The sequence below is a fragment of the Schistocerca serialis genome, chromosome 3, assembly GCF_023864345.2.
Source record: "Schistocerca serialis cubense isolate TAMUIC-IGC-003099 chromosome 3, iqSchSeri2.2, whole genome shotgun sequence".
In the NCBI taxonomy this organism is placed as follows: Eukaryota; Metazoa; Arthropoda; class Insecta; order Orthoptera; family Acrididae; genus Schistocerca; species Schistocerca serialis.
Genome location: NC_064640.1, coordinates 546,119,754 through 546,137,611, shown reverse-complemented (window position 1 = coordinate 546,137,611; position 17,858 = coordinate 546,119,754). Strand labels below are relative to the sequence as shown.

The 17,858-nt window shown below is 27.8% G+C and overlaps 1 long non-coding RNA gene across 1 annotated transcript in view; it reads right to left on the bottom strand.

The window, feature by feature from the left end:
- The window catches only part of LOC126470435 (uncharacterized), a 53,872-nt gene extending 42,406 nt beyond the window's left edge, over positions 1–11,466 (bottom strand). The window contains exon 1 of the long non-coding RNA XR_007586195.1: positions 11,385–11,466. This is a non-coding gene — a long non-coding RNA (uncharacterized LOC126470435). The remainder of the gene's footprint in view (positions 1–11,384) is intronic.
- Positions 11,467–17,858: the final 6,392 nt, after the last annotated feature.

The following is a 17,858-nucleotide window of genomic DNA, read 5'->3' as shown; positions in this document are numbered from 1 at the left end:
TCAAGAATTATTCATCCTATAACAGTAATATTTTCAACAATAGGATTAATCTCATCATCAACCTTAAACTCATTATACTAAGGACTTAAGTTAACCACACTAATAACCTTCAAAGTTATAATTAAAAGAATAATTGTTTAGCCCTTAGTAAAATTTTACACCTCTAGAATTGCAGTGTAGAATCATAATTGAATATAAGGCCTTAAGCATGGTAAGAGAGAAACATCTCATAAATAGATTTACAGTCTACCACCTTAAATTCAGCCATCTGACTGCAAAAATGATTATTCTCAACAAACCATAAGGATATTGGTACTTTATACTTCTTATATGGAGCATGAACAGGGATAGTAGGAACATCAATAAGAATACTTATTCGTGCTGAACTTGGTCAACCAGGATCTCTAATTGGAGATGACCAAAATTATAATGTCATTATTACAGCCCATGCATTTGTAATAATTTTTTTTATAGTAATACCTATTATAATTGGTGGATTTGGTAATTGACTAGTACCATTAATAATTGGTGCACCAGATATAGCGTTCCCACGAATAAATAATATAAGTTTTTGATTAATACTGCCTTCACTAACCCTTCTTCTTACATCTTCTATAGTAGATAATGGTGGTGGTACAGGATGAACAGTTTACCCTCCTCTTGCAGGAGCTATCGCACATGAGGGGGCATCTGTAGACCTAGCTATTTTTTCACTTCACTTAGCAGGTGTATCATCTATTCTTGGTGCAGTATACTTCATTACAACAGCAATTAATATACGATCAAAAAGTATAACTCTAGATCAAACACCTTTATTTGTCTGATCTGTAGCTATTACAGGCCTTCTCCTCCTTTTATCGCTTCCAGTATTAGCAGGGGCTATTACTATACTATTAACAGATCGAAATTTAAATACATCATTCTTTGACCCTGCAGGAGGGGGTGACCCAATTCTATCAACACCTATTCTGATTCTTTGGACACCCAGAAGTTTACATTTTAATTCTGCCAGGATTTGGAATTATTTCTCACATTGTATGTCAAGAAAGAGGAAAAATTGAATCATTTGGAACATTAGGTATAATTTATGCTATATTATCAATTGGACTAATGGGATTTATTTTATGAGCACATCACATATTCACAGTAGGAATAGATGTTGACACACGAGCATACTTTACATCAGCAACAATAATTATTGCTGTACCTACAGGAATTAAGGTATTCAGATGATTAGCTACACTATATGGATCTAAATTCAAATTCAGTCCCCCGCTATTATGAGCTTCAGCATTTATTTTTCTATTCACAATTGGTGGATTAACAGGATTAGTATTTGCAAATTCATCACTTGACATCATATTACATTATACATATAATGTAGTAGCTCACTTCCATTATGTGTTATCCATAGGAGCAGTATTTGCAATCATAGGAGGTGTTATTCAATGATACCCATTATTTACAGGATTAACTATAAATAATACATGATTAAAAATCCAATTTACAATTATATTTATTGGAGTAAACTTAACATTCTTCCCTCAACACTTCCTAGGACCAGCAGGAATACCACGACGATATTCAGACTATCCAGATACATATACATCATGAAATGTAGTATCAAGAATTGGGTCTACAATTTCTATTGTAGGAATCATTATATTCATTGTAATTATATGAGAAAGAATGGTTACAAACCGGGCAATCATATTTAGAGCTAAAATAAGAAGATCAACAGAATGACTACAAAATAATCCACCTGCAGAACACAGTTACTCAGAACTACCATTAATTTCTAGATTCTAATATGGCAGATTAGTGCAGTAGATATAAGCTCTACAAATAAAGGTTTGACCTTTTATTAGAAAAATTCATTAATGGCAACATGATCAAATTTATCCTTTTAAGATGGAGCTTCACCATTAATGGAGCAACTATCATTCTTCCATGATCATACTATGGTCGTATTATTATTAATTACAGTAATTGTAGGTTATGCCCTAAGTTACATATTATTCATTGCCTATACAAACCGAAACATACTTCATGGACATTTAATTGAAACAATCTGAACAGCACTACCAGCAATTACTCTAATTTTTATTGCACTCCCATCATTATGACTACTATATTTACTTGATTATTCAGTAGACGCAATAATCACAACTAACACAATTGGACGACAATGATACTGAAGATATGAATATTCTGTCTTTATAGATGTGGAATTCGACACTTATATAACAACAGAACAAGACCTAGAAAACGACGGTTTTCGACTTCTAGATGTAGATAACCGAACAATTCTACCAATAAATACGGAGGTACGAGTATTAACAAGAGCATCAGACGTTCTACACTCATGAGCAGTACCTGCATTAGGGGTTAAAATTGACGCAACGCCGGGCCGACTAAACCAAGGAACATTTACAATAAACCGACCAGGACTGTTCTTTGGACAATGCTCAGAAATTTGTGGAGCAAACCACAGATTCATACCAATTGTAATTGAAAGAACTTCAGTAAACTTATTTATCAAATGATTATCTAAGATAATCTAAGGAGTTAGTTAAAATATATAACATTAGAGTGTAAACCTAAAATAACTAAATAATTAGTACACCTTGAAATACATCAGATGACTGAAAGTAAGTAATGGTCTCTTACACCATAAAATAGTAAATTAACGACTACTTCTGATGGGGAAATTTAATCCAAATCCCTCAAATATCCCCTCTCATTTGATTCTTCCTTTTTATTATATTTTCGATACATTAATTTTATTTAATCAAATAAACTTTTTCTCATTTAAACCAAATCTTATTAAAAGAGCAGGAAAAAGAAGAATTGATATAAAGAACTTGAATTGAAAATGATAACAAAATAATTTTCAACATTTGATCCATCAACTAATATCTTCAATTTATCATTAAATTGAACTAGAACATTCTTAGGATTATTATTAATCTCATCAATATTTTGACTTACACCATCACGAATTAATATTATTTGAAATAAACTAAACTTAACCTTACACAATGAATTTAAAACACTACTAGGACCAAAATCATTTAATGGAACAACATTCATCTTCATTTCAATTTTTATTATTATACTATTTAATAATTTCATAGCATTATTCCCCTACATGTTTACTAGAACAAGACATTTAGCATTAGAATTTGCAATCGCTCGACCTATATGATTAAGATTTATGTTATTTGGATGAATTAATCATACCAATCACATATTTACACACCTTGTCCCCCAAGGAACACCACCTGCATTAATATCATTTATGGTATTAATGGAAACAATTAGAAATGTCATTCGACCAGGTACACTAGCCGTACAACTAGCAGCAAATATAATTGCAGGACACTTACTATTAACAGTACTAGGAAATACAGGACCATGTATAGCAATAACCTTAATGTCACTATTAATTATTGGACAAATACTTCTGTTAATTCTAGAATCAGCAGTAGCAATAATTCAAGCCTATGTTTTCTCAATTTTTAGAACTTTATATTCTAAAGAAGTATACTAAACTTATGTTAACAACTCACTCATGCCACAAATTCCACTTAGTACATTACAAACCTAGACCATTAACAGAAGCAATTGGAGCAATAGTATTGTATCAGGAGTAGCAAAATGAATTCACCTATTTAACATTAACTTATTTATAATCGGATTTGGAATTACCCTAATAACTATAATTCAATTATGAGGAGATGTAGTACGAGAAGGAACATACCAAGGACTACATATGGGATTTGTATCAATTGGATTACGATGAGGAATAATTTTATTTATTGCATCAGAAGTACTATTCTTTGTTTCATTTTTCTGAGCATTTTTTAGAAGAAGACTAGCACGCACTATTGAACTAGGGATATTATGACCCCCAATAGGAATTCAACCTTTTAATCCTATACAAATTCCATTACTTAATACAGCTATTCTTTTAGCATCAGGAGTAACAGTAACATGAGCACATCACAGTTTAATAGAATCTAATCATAGTCAAGCATTACAAGGACTATTCTTCAAAGTACTACTAGGACTATACTTCACTATACTTCAAGCATACGAATATTGAGAAGCACCCTTCACCATTGCAAACGCAGTTTATCGATCAACATTCTTTGTTGCAACAGGATTCCATGGTCTACATGTAATTATCAGAACAATTTTCTTATCAACATGTCTACTTCGACATTCAATAAACCACTTCTCACCAAGACACCACTTTGGATTTGAAGCAGCAGCATGATACTGACACTTTGTAGACATAGTATGATTATTCTTATACATTTCTATTTATTGATGAGGTAGATGATTGTTTTTCTAGTATAAATAGCACATTTGACTTCCAATCAAAAAGCTTGATATAAATCTAGAAAAACCATCCTAATTTTATCTACAAGAATTTTTATTAGATTTATTATTCCAATAATTGTTATAATCCTTGCAACAACATTATCAAAAAAATTAATTAATGACCGAGAAAAAAGATCAACATTTGAGTGTGGATTTGACCGAAAAAGATCAGCACGAATACCATTATCACTTCGATTCTTCTTAATTGCAGTAATTTTCTTAATTTTTGATGTAGAAATCGCACTAATCCTCCCAATTGTAATTATTTTTAAAACTTCAGACATTATAATCTGAACAGTATCAACAATATTTTTTATTATAGTATTATTAGGTGGACTATACCATGAATGAAATCAAGGAGCCTTACAATGAGCAGAATAAGGGGTTGTTGTTAAACATAAGTTTATTTTTATTAATTGAAGCCAAAAAGAGGCGTATTACTGTTAATAATATAATTGAACTGTAAAGTTCCAATTAAGGAAATGTAAAGCCAATATCAAAGCTGCTAACTTTTTATATTAGCGGTTAAACTCCGTTAACATTTCTAAAATTTATATAGTTTAAATAAAACATTACATTTTCACTGTAAAAATAATATATGTATATTTATAAATACCTTAAAGTAAAAATACCTCCTTAACATCTTCAGTGTCACGCTCTAATTATAAGCTATTTAAGTAAACGAAAAATAGTACCACCAAATTAAATATTAAAATAATAAAAGTTAAAAGATACATCTTAAAATTAGAATCATATCAACCTTGTATATAACTAATTAAATAAATAAATAGTCTATACAAACCTTGACCACCAAATAATTCACCTCAACCATAATCAAATGATTTAGATGAACAATAACCCAATTTTAAAGGAAAATATCTAATAAACTTAGTCGAAATAAAAGGTATAAACCACATAGAACCAACAAATCTGACAAAAGAAAGTACACTTAAAGAAAATAAATTTTGAGAAAAATCAAAATTAGAAATAAGCACCCAAAACTACTACAGTAATAGTTAAAAACTTTAAATAATAAGGCAAGGCAATCACATGAGGAACAGGAAAAATTAACCAAGACAAAAGACTACTATCAAAAACTGCAACAAACAATAAACCAATTATACCAAAAGAAATATAATAACCCTTATCATCAAATGAAAATGTAGAATAAAAATTATTATCACCAGATATTGAATAATAAAAAAGACGAAAAGAATAAGAAGCCGTTAAACCAGTAGAAAAGAAATAAAGAAAAAAATCAAACAATTAATTCATTTTAAACAAACCATTTCTAGAATTAAATCCTTTGAATAAAAACCTGCTAAAAATGGTTTACCACACAAAGACAAACTAGAAACATTAAAACAAACTGAGTTAAAGGCATAAAATTAACAATTGAACCTATAAAACGAATATCCTGAGAATCCTTTAAATTATGAATTATTGAACCTGCACACATAAACAATAAAGCCTGAAATAAAGCATGAGCTAATAAATGAAAAAATGCAAGTTTTGGATAACTCATAGCCAAAATTCGTATTATTAAACCAAGTTGTCTTAAAGTAGAAAGAGCAATAATTTTCTTTAAATCAAATTCAAAATTTGCTCCCAAACCAGCCATAAACATAGTTATACAACCAATTAAAAGTAAGAATCAACCACAATTATAAGTATCTAATATTGGTCTGAAACAAATTAATAAATGAATCCCATCAGTAACAAGAGTAGAAGAGTGAACCAAAGCAGAAACAGGAGTAGGGGCAGCCATAGCAGCAGGAAGTCAAGAAGTAAAAGGGAATTTGAGCTCTTTTAGTTATAGCTGCTAAAACAATTAATATAGTAATTAGCTTTATTTCAAAAGAATTAGAAATAAAATCATAATTATAAATATAATTTCAACCACCAAAATTCAATATTCAAGTAACAGAAATTAAAATAGCAACATCACCAATACGACTAGAAAGTGCAGTTCACATACCCGCACTATAAGATCTCACATTTTGATAATAAATAACTAAACAATAAGAAACTAAACCTAAACCATCCCATCCCAATAAAATTCTAATCAAATTACGACTGATAATTAAAAAACCTATAGAAAGAATAAATATTAAAACAATAATAATAAAACGATTTATATTTTTTTCTCCCGACATATAATCCTCTCTATAATAAATAACCAAAGAAGAAATATACATAACAAAAGACATAAAAATAAGAGACATTCAATCCAAAATTAAAGTCATAACAACCATAGAACCATTTAAATTAAAAAGTTCTCATTCAACAAAAACTCTATAATCAATTATTAAATAATAAAAACCCAAAATAAAAATTATAGTTCTAGAAAAAAATAAAGAAAAAAACTCAAAGAACAAATAGAAAACCAATTCATGGCCTAAGATGAAAACTTCATATCATTGACTCCACAAAACAACATTCTTAATTAAAATAATCAAGCAACCTTAATAAAAAAAATACTCTCCGTTTAAACAAAGAATATTTAAAAGCAATCAATGTAAAAGTAAAGGATGATATTCACGAAAATAACCAAGAGAACAAGTATAAACATCAGAATAATAATTACCATGCTGAGGAAAACATATATAAATTATAAACAGCTCTAAAAAAAGACAAAAAAATTAAAGCAAAATATCTAAAAGAAGATCAAGATATAATTCTATTTAATAATCTAAGTTCACCTACCAAATTTAAAGAAGGAGGAGCAGCTATATTAGAAGATCTCAAAAGGAATCATCATAAAGCCATTCTTGGTATCAAATTAATTATACCCTTGTTAATTAATAATCTTCGTCTACCTAAACGCTCATAAATAATATTAGATAAACAAAATAAACCAGAAGAACACTAACCATGATGAACCATTAAAGAAAGAGAACCCATACAACCTCATCAATTCATTGTTATCAATCCTCCAATAACCATTCCTATATGAGCAACAGAAGAATATGCAATTAAAGACTTTAAATCAACCTGACGAAAACAAATCAATGTAACAATAACCCCACCAGATAAACCTAAAGACTATCAAAAATAATTAAACTTTAAACCCAAATAAGAAATAACCTTCATAACACGAAAAATACCGTAACCACCTAACTTTAATAATACACCAGCAAGAATCATTCTACCTGAAATAGGGGCCTCAACATGGGCCTTAGGAAGCCACAAATGAACCAAAATTTCGGCATCTTAACTAAAAAAGCAAGAATTATAAACACATAAAATATAAAATAATAAGAACCAAAATCAACCAATAAAGGAAAATATAAAGTATTAGAAAAATAATAAACCTTAAATACACTAATAATAAAGGCAATCTAGCAAGCAGAGTATAAAAAATTAAATAAACACCAGCCTGCAACCGTTCAGGTTGATAGCCTCAACCCAAAATCAAAAGTAAAGTAGGAAGCAATCTAGCATCAAAAAAAACATAAAGAGAAAGAAGACTCAATCTAGCAAACGAACAATAAAGCATAATCATTAAAATTAAGACTATAAAGACAAAAAAATTAGAATGATAAGATCTTAAATAAACTGAACCTCTAGCAGTAATTATTAAGGAACAAATTAAAAAACTAAGCAGAATCAAAGTAAAAGAAAAAAATCAATACCAAAATAATATCTAGTCATATTCAAATCTGCATATGAATAAACACACATCATAAAAACAAAACTTGACAGAAACATTAAAGAATGAACCAACCATCAACAATTATTGACCAAACAAAAAGGGATCAAAAAAATAGTTATAAATAAATACTTTAACATAAAGATAAACCAAAAGAATTAAAAAAATGATTCCCATGAGAACGAATTATTGAAACTAAAACAGAAAGACCTAATTCACCTTCACAAACAGAAAAAACCAAAAAATAACGGGAAAAAAATATCATAATCAAACTCAATGAGAAAAACAATAACCAATATAAATAAAGAAAGAACAATTTATTCTAATCTCAAAAGAACCATTAATAAATGCTTACATTTAGAATAAAATACATAAACACCAGCAACATAAATCAATAAAGAAGTAAACACAGAGAACATAAACATTAGTTTAAAAGTTTAAAAAAAACGATGGTCTTGTAAACCGGAAATAAGTCCAGCCCCCACTTTTAAAACTTCAGAGGTGGAAAAGCTTACCATCGTCGGTCCGCAAAACCGATATTTTTAATAAACTAACCCCTGAAATGATGAAAATAATAATTATATCGCTATCAAACGTAATAAATATTAATTTTATTAAATTAAGACACCCAATATCAATAATGCTTTCCATTATCCTACAAACTTTTCTAGTTGGACTAATAACAGGAACAATAATGGAAAGATATTGATTATCATATATTTTATTTTTAACGTTTCTTGGTGGTATATTAATTCTATTTATTTATATTACGAGAATTTCATCAAACGAAATATTTCAACCTTAATCAATTACGATAATTATTACCTTAACAATATGAATATTTATCATATCAACATTATTTATTTTAGATATAACAACATTTATAGACTTTTTCAAAATTACTGAAACTATAAATATTGATAATTCAATCAATTATCAAGAAATAACAATATCTTTAGAAAAACTATATAATAGACCAACATTCATTATCACAATAATAATGATAATATATTTATTTTTAGTACTACTAGAAGTTGTTAAAATCACAAACATTAACCAGGGGCCTATTCGTTAAATAAGACAATTTACTAATGAATAAACCCTTTCGATTGAGACATCCTTTAATTAAAATCATTAATAACTCTTGAGTTGATTTACCTGCACCAACAAATATTTCATTTTGATGGACTTTTGGGTCCCTACTAGGGTTATGTTTGGTAATTCAAATTGTAACTGGACTATTTTTAGCTATACATTATACATCAAATATTGAAAGAGCATTTAGTAGTGTAGTTCACATCTGCCGAGACATAAATAATGGCTGAATTATTCGAACCTTACATGCAAATGGAGCTTCTATATTTTTTATTTGTATTTATTTACATGTCGGACGAGGAATTTACTATGGATCTTACATTTACATACACACCTGAATAATTGGTACAGTAATCCTTTTCTTAGTTATAGCAACTGCATTTATAGGATACATTTTACCTTGAGGTCAAATATCATTTTGAGGTAAATATTATTGGTTAAAACAGTTGTTTATATTTTTAGGGTTAAAATATTAAGTTGTAAGGTGAAATGTTAAAATTTATTTATAGCTCTTTTTATGAATCCGTGAAATTTGAATAATAAACTAGGATTAGATACCCTATTATTTTAAATGTTAATTATATTTACCAGGGTACTATTAGTTAAGGTCTTTAAACCCAAAGAATTTGGCGGTATCTCATTCCATTCAGAGGAACCTACCCCGTGATTGATAATACACGATTTACTCTACTTAATTTATTTGTTTGTATATCTCCGTTATCAGAGAATCTTTTTAGAGTTATAATTCTCAAGATTTATATTTATAAAATATTTCAGGTCAAGGTGCAGCTTATAGTTAAGTGGAGGTGGGTTACAATAGATTTTTGTTTATAACGGATTTGATGGTGAAATACTATTAATGAAGGTGGATTTGATAGTAATTTCATTTATTTAATTTAACTGATATTGCCTCTGAGATGTGTACACATCGCCTGTCGCTCTCATTATTGATTATTCTATTTTATTATTTTAATTTAGCTTCAATTTAGATGAGATAAGTCGTAACATAGTAGATGTACTGGAAAGTGTATCTAGGAAGAGTTTCAAGATATAACTTATTAGTAAAGTGTTTCATTTACACTGTAAATTTTTCTGTGCAAATCAGGATATGTTGATTATTTATTTTATTATATTTATTTTTTTTATTTAATTATTTAATAAAAATAATTTTGTCGAATTTTGTCTTAGTATATTTTGTAGAATTGATTTTTTAGATTACAGTTTATTGGTAATGTAATTGTTTTATGAAATATTATTTTAAATTTTTAAAAGTAAATTTTTTTATTGTACCTTTTGTATCAGGGTTTATCAAAATTTTAGTATTTACTTTACTTGTCTCGATTTGGGTTGATTTATAAATAATTTATAGTTAATGTATCATAATTATTATTAAATTATTTAAAGAAATGAGATGTTAATCGTTTCCCAAGATATCTAGTTTCTTAAGAAAATATTTAATTTTTTGAAGTTATTTGTTTTTATTTAATTTTTTTGGTATAAATATTAACTTATTTATTCTTTAAGGGATAAGTTTTGAAGTTAATAACCTATAATTTGTATTATAAAATATAATAGTAAGCTTTAAACCAGCTATCTCTAAGATTACATTTTAGATTATTATTTTTATTTTTGATTTTATTATTATTTTAGGTCTTTTATTAAGATTATAAATTTAATTTTAAAATTTTTGTAATAATGATAGAATTAGTATATTTATTTGTATATAATTTCCGCCTGTTTATCAAAGACATGTCCTCTTGAAAACACTTTGAAGTGTGGCCTGCTCACTGAGCAGATTTTTAAAGAGCCGCGGTATTTTGACCGTGCAAAGGTAGCATAATCATTAGTCTCTTAATTAGTGGCTGGAATGAATGGCTTGACGAGAAATCAACTGTCTCTTAATAAATTTTTGAATTTAAGTTTTGAGTCAAAAGGCTTAAAATTTTCTTTAGGACGAGAAGACCCTATAGAGCTTAACATTTTATTTTTATATAGTTTTTTGTTTGTCTTTCTATATTTAATGATTTTTTTGTTGGGGTGACATGAAGAATAAATAAACTCTTCATTATTTTATCATTTATTTATGTTTGTTGTTTTGATCCATAATTTATGATCATAAGATTAAGTTACCTTAGGGATAACAGCGTAATTGTTTGTCAGAGCTCATATCGACAAAGCAGATTGCGACCTCGATGTTAGATTAAGAAAAATTTTGGGTGCAGTAGCCCAGTAATTAGGTCTGTTCGACCTTTAAATTCTTACATGATCTGAGTTCAGACCGGCGTGAGCCAGGTCGGTTTCTATCCGAAGATTATTAATTCTTATTAGTATGAAAGGACCATATGGTTGAAATATTTTTCATTTTATTGATTAATACCAATTAAATTACTATTTTGACCGATTAATGTGTTCAATTTAGAATTCATTTATGTAGATTTTTTCTACAAATGGTATTGATACTTTATGATTTATTTATGTTTATTTTGAATTTTCTTTTATTAGTTATTTGTGTTTTAATTAGTGTTGCTTTTTTAACTTTATTAGAGCATAAGGTTTTAGGTAACATTCAAATTCGAAAGGGTCCAAATAAGGTAGGTTTTGTTGGAATTCCTCTACCCTTTAGTGAAGCTATCAAGTTAATTTGTAAGGAGCAGCCAATTCCTATTATATCTAATTATTTACTTTATTACTTTTCTCCTGTTTTTAATTTAATAATTTCCTAGGCTGTTTGAGTGATTTTCCCTTACTTAAATTATATGTGTTCTTTTTCTTATGGATTTTTGTTTTTTTTATGTTGTACTAGATTAGGTGTTTATACTGTTGTAATTGCTGGTTGGTCTTCTAATTCAAATTATTCTTTACTAGGTTCTCTTCGTTCTGTTGCTCAAACAATTTCATACGAAGTTAGTTTGGCTTTAATTTTATTATCTTTAATTATTTTAATTGGTAGTTTTAACATGTTTGATTTTATAAAATATCAGCTTTATTGTTGATTTATTATTATTTCTTTTCCTTTTGCTTTAGCTTGTTTTGCTTCTTGTTTAGCTGAGACTAACCGCACTCCTTTTGACTTTGCCGAAGGTGAATCTGAGTTAGTTTCAGGTTTTAATATTGAATATGGTGCAGGTGGTTTTACTTTAATTTTTTTAGCTGAGTATACTAGAATTGTTTTTATAAGAATATTATTAGCTTTAATTTTTTTAGGTGGTGACTTTTATTCTTTTATATTTTTTATTAAGCTTGCTGTTATGTCCTTTGGTTTTATTTGAGTTCGTGGGACATTACCACGTTTTCGTTATGATAAGTTAATGTACTTAGCTTGAAAAAGTTTTTTGCCATTACCATAAATTTTTTAAATTTCTTTGTTGGTTTAAAGATTTTATTTATTTCATTTATTTAGTGAAATTTTTTAAGAAAAGTTAATAGAAGAGTTAAACTTCTAGTTTTATGTTTTCAAAACATATACTTTTCCTAAGCTAATTAACTTATTATTCCTTAATTAGTTTACCTCATGCGTTTGCAACATGTACATTAATTAAGATGTATGTAAAGTAGATAATTGTTAAGATTTGTCCTGTTATAATGTAAGGTTCTTCAACAGGTCGTTTTCCAATTCATGTTAATAAGCATACAACAACTACTATAATTCAGAATAAAATCTGATTGATAGGATAGAATTGAATACCTCGGAATGGTGTTTTATTATAAAATGGTAAAATTATTAAGATTCTAATTGATAAGAATAATGCAATAATACCTCCTAGTTTATTAGGGATTGATCGTAGAATTGCATATGCAAATAAGAAATATCATTCTGGGTGAATATGGACGGGGGTTACTAATGGGTTGGCAGGTACAAAATTATCTGGATCTCCCAGGAGGTAAGGATTAATCAAGCACAGTATAATTAATAATGATGTTATTAATACAAATGTAATAGAGTCCTTGAAAGTAAAGTATGGGTGAAATGGGATTTTTTCAATATCTCCATTTAGGCCTAAGGGGTTATTAGACCCTGTTTGGTGGAGGAAGAATAAATGAATTGCTGCCATTGCAGCAACAATAAACGGTAGTACAAAATGGAATGTAAAGAATCGATTTAATGTTGCATTATCAACAGCAAACCCTTCTCATACTCATTGACCTAAATCTGTTCCTAAATACGGAATTGCTGACAATAAATTAGTAATTACTGTCGCACCTCAGAATGATATTTGACCTCAAGGTAAAACGTATCCTATAAATGCAGTTGCCATAACTAAGAATAAGATTACTGTACCAATTATTCAGCTGTGTATGTATAAGTAAGATCCATAGTAAATTCCTCGTCCGACATGTAAATAAATACAAATAAAAAATATAGAAGCTCCATTTGCATGTAAGGTTCGAATAATTCAGCCATTATTTACGTCTCGGCAGATGTGAACTACACTACTAAATGCTATTTCAATATTTGATGTAAAAATAGTCCAGTTACAATTTGAATTACCAAACATAACCCTAGTAGGGACCCAAAATTCCATGAAAATGAAATATTTGTTGGTGCAGGTAAATCAACTAAAGAGTTATTAATGATTTTAATTAAAGGATGTCTCAATCGTAAGGGTTTATTCATTAGTAAATTATCTTATTTTACAAATAGGCCCATGGTTAATGTTGGTGATTTTAACAACCGCTAATAGTGCTAAAAATAAATAAATTATTACTATTATTGTGATAATGAATGTTGGTCTATTATATAGTTTTTTTATGATATTCTTATTTCTTGATAATTGATTGAATTATCAATATTTATAGTTTCAGTATTTTTGAAAAAGTCTGTAAATATTGTTATATCTAAAATAATTAATGTTGATATGATAAATATTCATATTGTTAAGGTAATAATTATCGTAATTGAATTAGGTTGAAATATTTCGTTTGATGCAATTCTCGTAATATAAATAAATAGAACTAATATACCACCAAGAAACGTTAAAAATAAAATATATGATAATCAATATCTTTCCATTATTGTTCCGGTTATTAGTCCAACTAGAAAAGTTTGTAGGATAATGAAAAGCATTATTTATATTGGGTGTCTTAATTTAATAAAATTAATATTTATCACGTTTGATAGCGATATAATTATTATTTTGATCATTTCAGGGGTTAGTTTATTAAAAATATCGTTTTTGGGGACCGATGATGGAAAGCTTTTCCACCTCTGAAGTTTTAAAAGTGGGGGCTGGACTTATTTTCGGTTTACAAGACCGGCGTTCTTTTTAAACTATTAAAACTAATGTTTATAATCACTGTCTTTACTTCTTTATTGATTTATTTTGCTGTTGTTTATGTTTTTTCTTCTAAATGTAAGCATTGATTAATGGTTCTTTTGAGATTAGAATATATTGTTCTTTCTTTATTTATATTGGTTATTGTTTTTCTTATTGAGTTTGATTATGAATATTTTTTTCCTGTTATTTTTTGGTTTTTTCTGTTTGTGAAGGTGCTTTAGGTCTTTCTATTTTAGTTTCAACAATTCGTTCTCATGGGAATGATTTTTTAAATTCTTTAGGTTTATCTTTATGTTAAAGTATTTATTTATAACTATTTTTTGATCCCTCTTTGTTTGGTCAATAATTGTTGATGGTTGGTTCAATCTTTAATGTTTCTGTCTAGTTTTGTTTTTATGATTTGTGTTTATTCATATGCAGATTTGAATATGACTAGATATTATTTTGGTATTGATTATTTTTCTTTTACTTTGATTCTGCTTAGTTTTTGAATTTGTTCCTTAATAATTACTGCTAGAGGTTCAGTTTATTTAAGTTCTTATCATTCTAATTTTTTTGTCTTTATAGTCTTAATTTTAATGATTATTCTTTATGGTTCGTTTACTAGATTGAGTCTTCTATCTTTTTATATTTTTTTTAGGCTAGATTGGTTCCTACTTTACTTTTGATTTTGGGTTGAGGCTATCAACTTGAACGGTTGCAGGCTGGTGTTTATTTAATTTTTTATACTCTGGTTGCTAGATTGCCTTTATTATTAGTGTTATTTAAGGTTTATGATTTTTCTAATACTTTATATTTTCCTTTATTGGTTGATTTTGGTTCTTATTATTTTATATTTTATGTGTTTATAATTCTTGCTTTTTTAGTTAAGATGCCGATATTTTTGGTTCATTTGTGGCTTCCTAAGGCCCATGTTGAGGCTCCTATTTCAGGTAGAATGATTCTTGCTGGTGTTTTATTAAGGTTAGGTGGTTACGGTATTTTTCGTTTTATGAAGGTTATTTCTTATTTGGGTTTCAAGTTTAATTTTTTTTCATTGTCTTTAGGTTTATCTGGTGGGGTTATTGTTAGATTTATTTGTTTCCGTCAGGTTGATTTAAAGTCTTTAATTGCATATTCTTCTGTTGCTCATATAAGAATGGTTATTGGAGGATTGATAACTATGAATTGATGAGTTTGTATGGGTTCTCTTTCTTTAATGGTTGGTCATGGTTTGTGTTCTTCTGGTTTATTTGGTTATCTAATATTATTTATGAGTGTTTAGGTAGACGAACATTATTAATTAACAAGGGTATAATTAATTTGATACCAAGAATGGCTCTAGGATGATTCCTTTTGAGATCTACTAATATAGCTGCTCCTCCTTTTTCATATTTGGTAGGTGAAGTTAGATTATTAAATAGAATTATATCTTGATCTTCTTTTAGATTTTTTGCTTTGATTTTTTTGTCTTTTTTTAGAGCTGTTTATACTTTATATATGTATTCTTATTCTCAGCATGGTAATTATTATTCTGGTGTTTATACTTGTTCTCTTGGTTATTTTCGTGAATATCATCTTTCACTTTTACATTGATTGCCTTTAAATATTCTTTGTTTAAAGGGAGAGTATTTTTTTGTTTAGGTTGCTTAAGTATTTTAATTAAAAATGTTGTCTTGTGGAATCAATGAGATGAATTTGTTTTCTATTTGTTCTTTGAGTTTTTTTCTTTATTTTTTCTACAACTATAATTTTTATTTTGGGTGTTTATTATTTAATAATTGATTATAGAGTTTTTGTTGAATGAGAACTTTTTAATTTAAATGGTTCTATGGTTGTTTTGACTTCAATTTTGGATTGAATGTCTCTTATTTTTATGTCTTTTGTTATGTATATTCCTTCTTTGGTTATTTATTATAGAGAGGATTATATGTCGGGAGAAAAAATATAAATCGTTTTATTATTATTGTTTTAATATTTATTCTTTCTATAGGTTTTTTAATTATCAGTCCTAATTTGATTCGAATTTTATTGGGATGGGATGGTTTAGGTTTAGTTTCTTATTGTTTAGTTATTTATTATCAAAATGTGAATTGTTATAGTGCGGGTATGTTAACTGCACTTTCTAATCGTATTGGTGATGTTGCTATTTTAATTTCTATTGCTTGAATATTGAATTTTGGTGGTTGAAATTATATTTATTATTATGATTATATTTCTAATTCTTTTGAAATAAAGCTTATTACTATATTAATTGTTTTAGCAGCTATAACTAAAAGAGCTCAAATTCTCTTTTCTTCTTGACTTCCTGCTGCTATGGCTGTCCCTACTCCTGTTTCTGCTTTGGTTCATTCTTCTACTCTTGTTACTGCTGGGGTTTATTTATTAATTCGTTTCAGACCAATATTAGATACTTATAATTGTGGTTGATTCTTACTTTTAATTGGTTGTATAACTATGTTTATGGCTGGCTTGGGAGCAAATTTTGAATTTGATTTGAAGAAAATTATTGCTCTTTCTACTTTAAGACAACTTGGTTTAATAATAAGAATTTTGGTTTATGGGTTATCCAAAACTTGCATTTTTTCATTTATTAGCTCATGCTTTATTTCAGGCTTTATTGTTTAAGTGTGCAGGTTCAATAATTCAAAATTTAAAGGATTCTCAGGATATTCGTTTTATAGGTTCAATTGTTAATTTTATGCCTTTAACTTCAATTTGTTTTAATGTTTCTAGTTTTTCTTTGTGTGGTATACCATTTTTAGCAGGTTTTTATTCAAAGGAATTAATTCTTCAAATGGTTTGTTTAAGATGAATTAATTGTTTGATTTTTTTCTTTATTTCTTTTCTACTGGTTTAACGGCTTCTTATTCTTTTCGTCTTTTTTATTATTCAATATCTGGTGATAATAATTTTTATTCTAGATTTTCTTTTGATGATAAGGGTTATTATATTTCTTTTGGTATAATTGGTTTATTGTTTGTTGCTGTTTTTGGTGGTAGTCTTTTGTCTTGGTTAATTTTTCCTGTTCCTCATGTGATTGCCTTGCCTTATTATTTAAAGTTTTTAACTATTACTGTAGTTGTTTTGGGTGCTTATTTGGGTTATCTTATTTCTAATTTTGTTTTTTCTCAAAATTTTTTTTCTTTAAGTATACTTTTTTTGTCAGATTTGCTGGTTCTATGTGGTTTATACCCTTTATTTCGACTAAGTTTATTAGATAGTTTCCTTTAAAATTGGGTTATTATTCATCTAAATCATTTGATTATGGTTGAGGTGAATTATTTGGTGGTCAAGGTTTGTATAGACTATTTATTTATTTAATTAGGTATATATAAGGTTCATATGATTCTAATTTTAAGATTTATCTTTTAACTTTTATTTTTTGAATATTTATTTTGGTGGTATTATTTTTCGTTTATTAAAATAGCTTATAATTAGAGCGTGACACTGAAGATGTTAAGGAA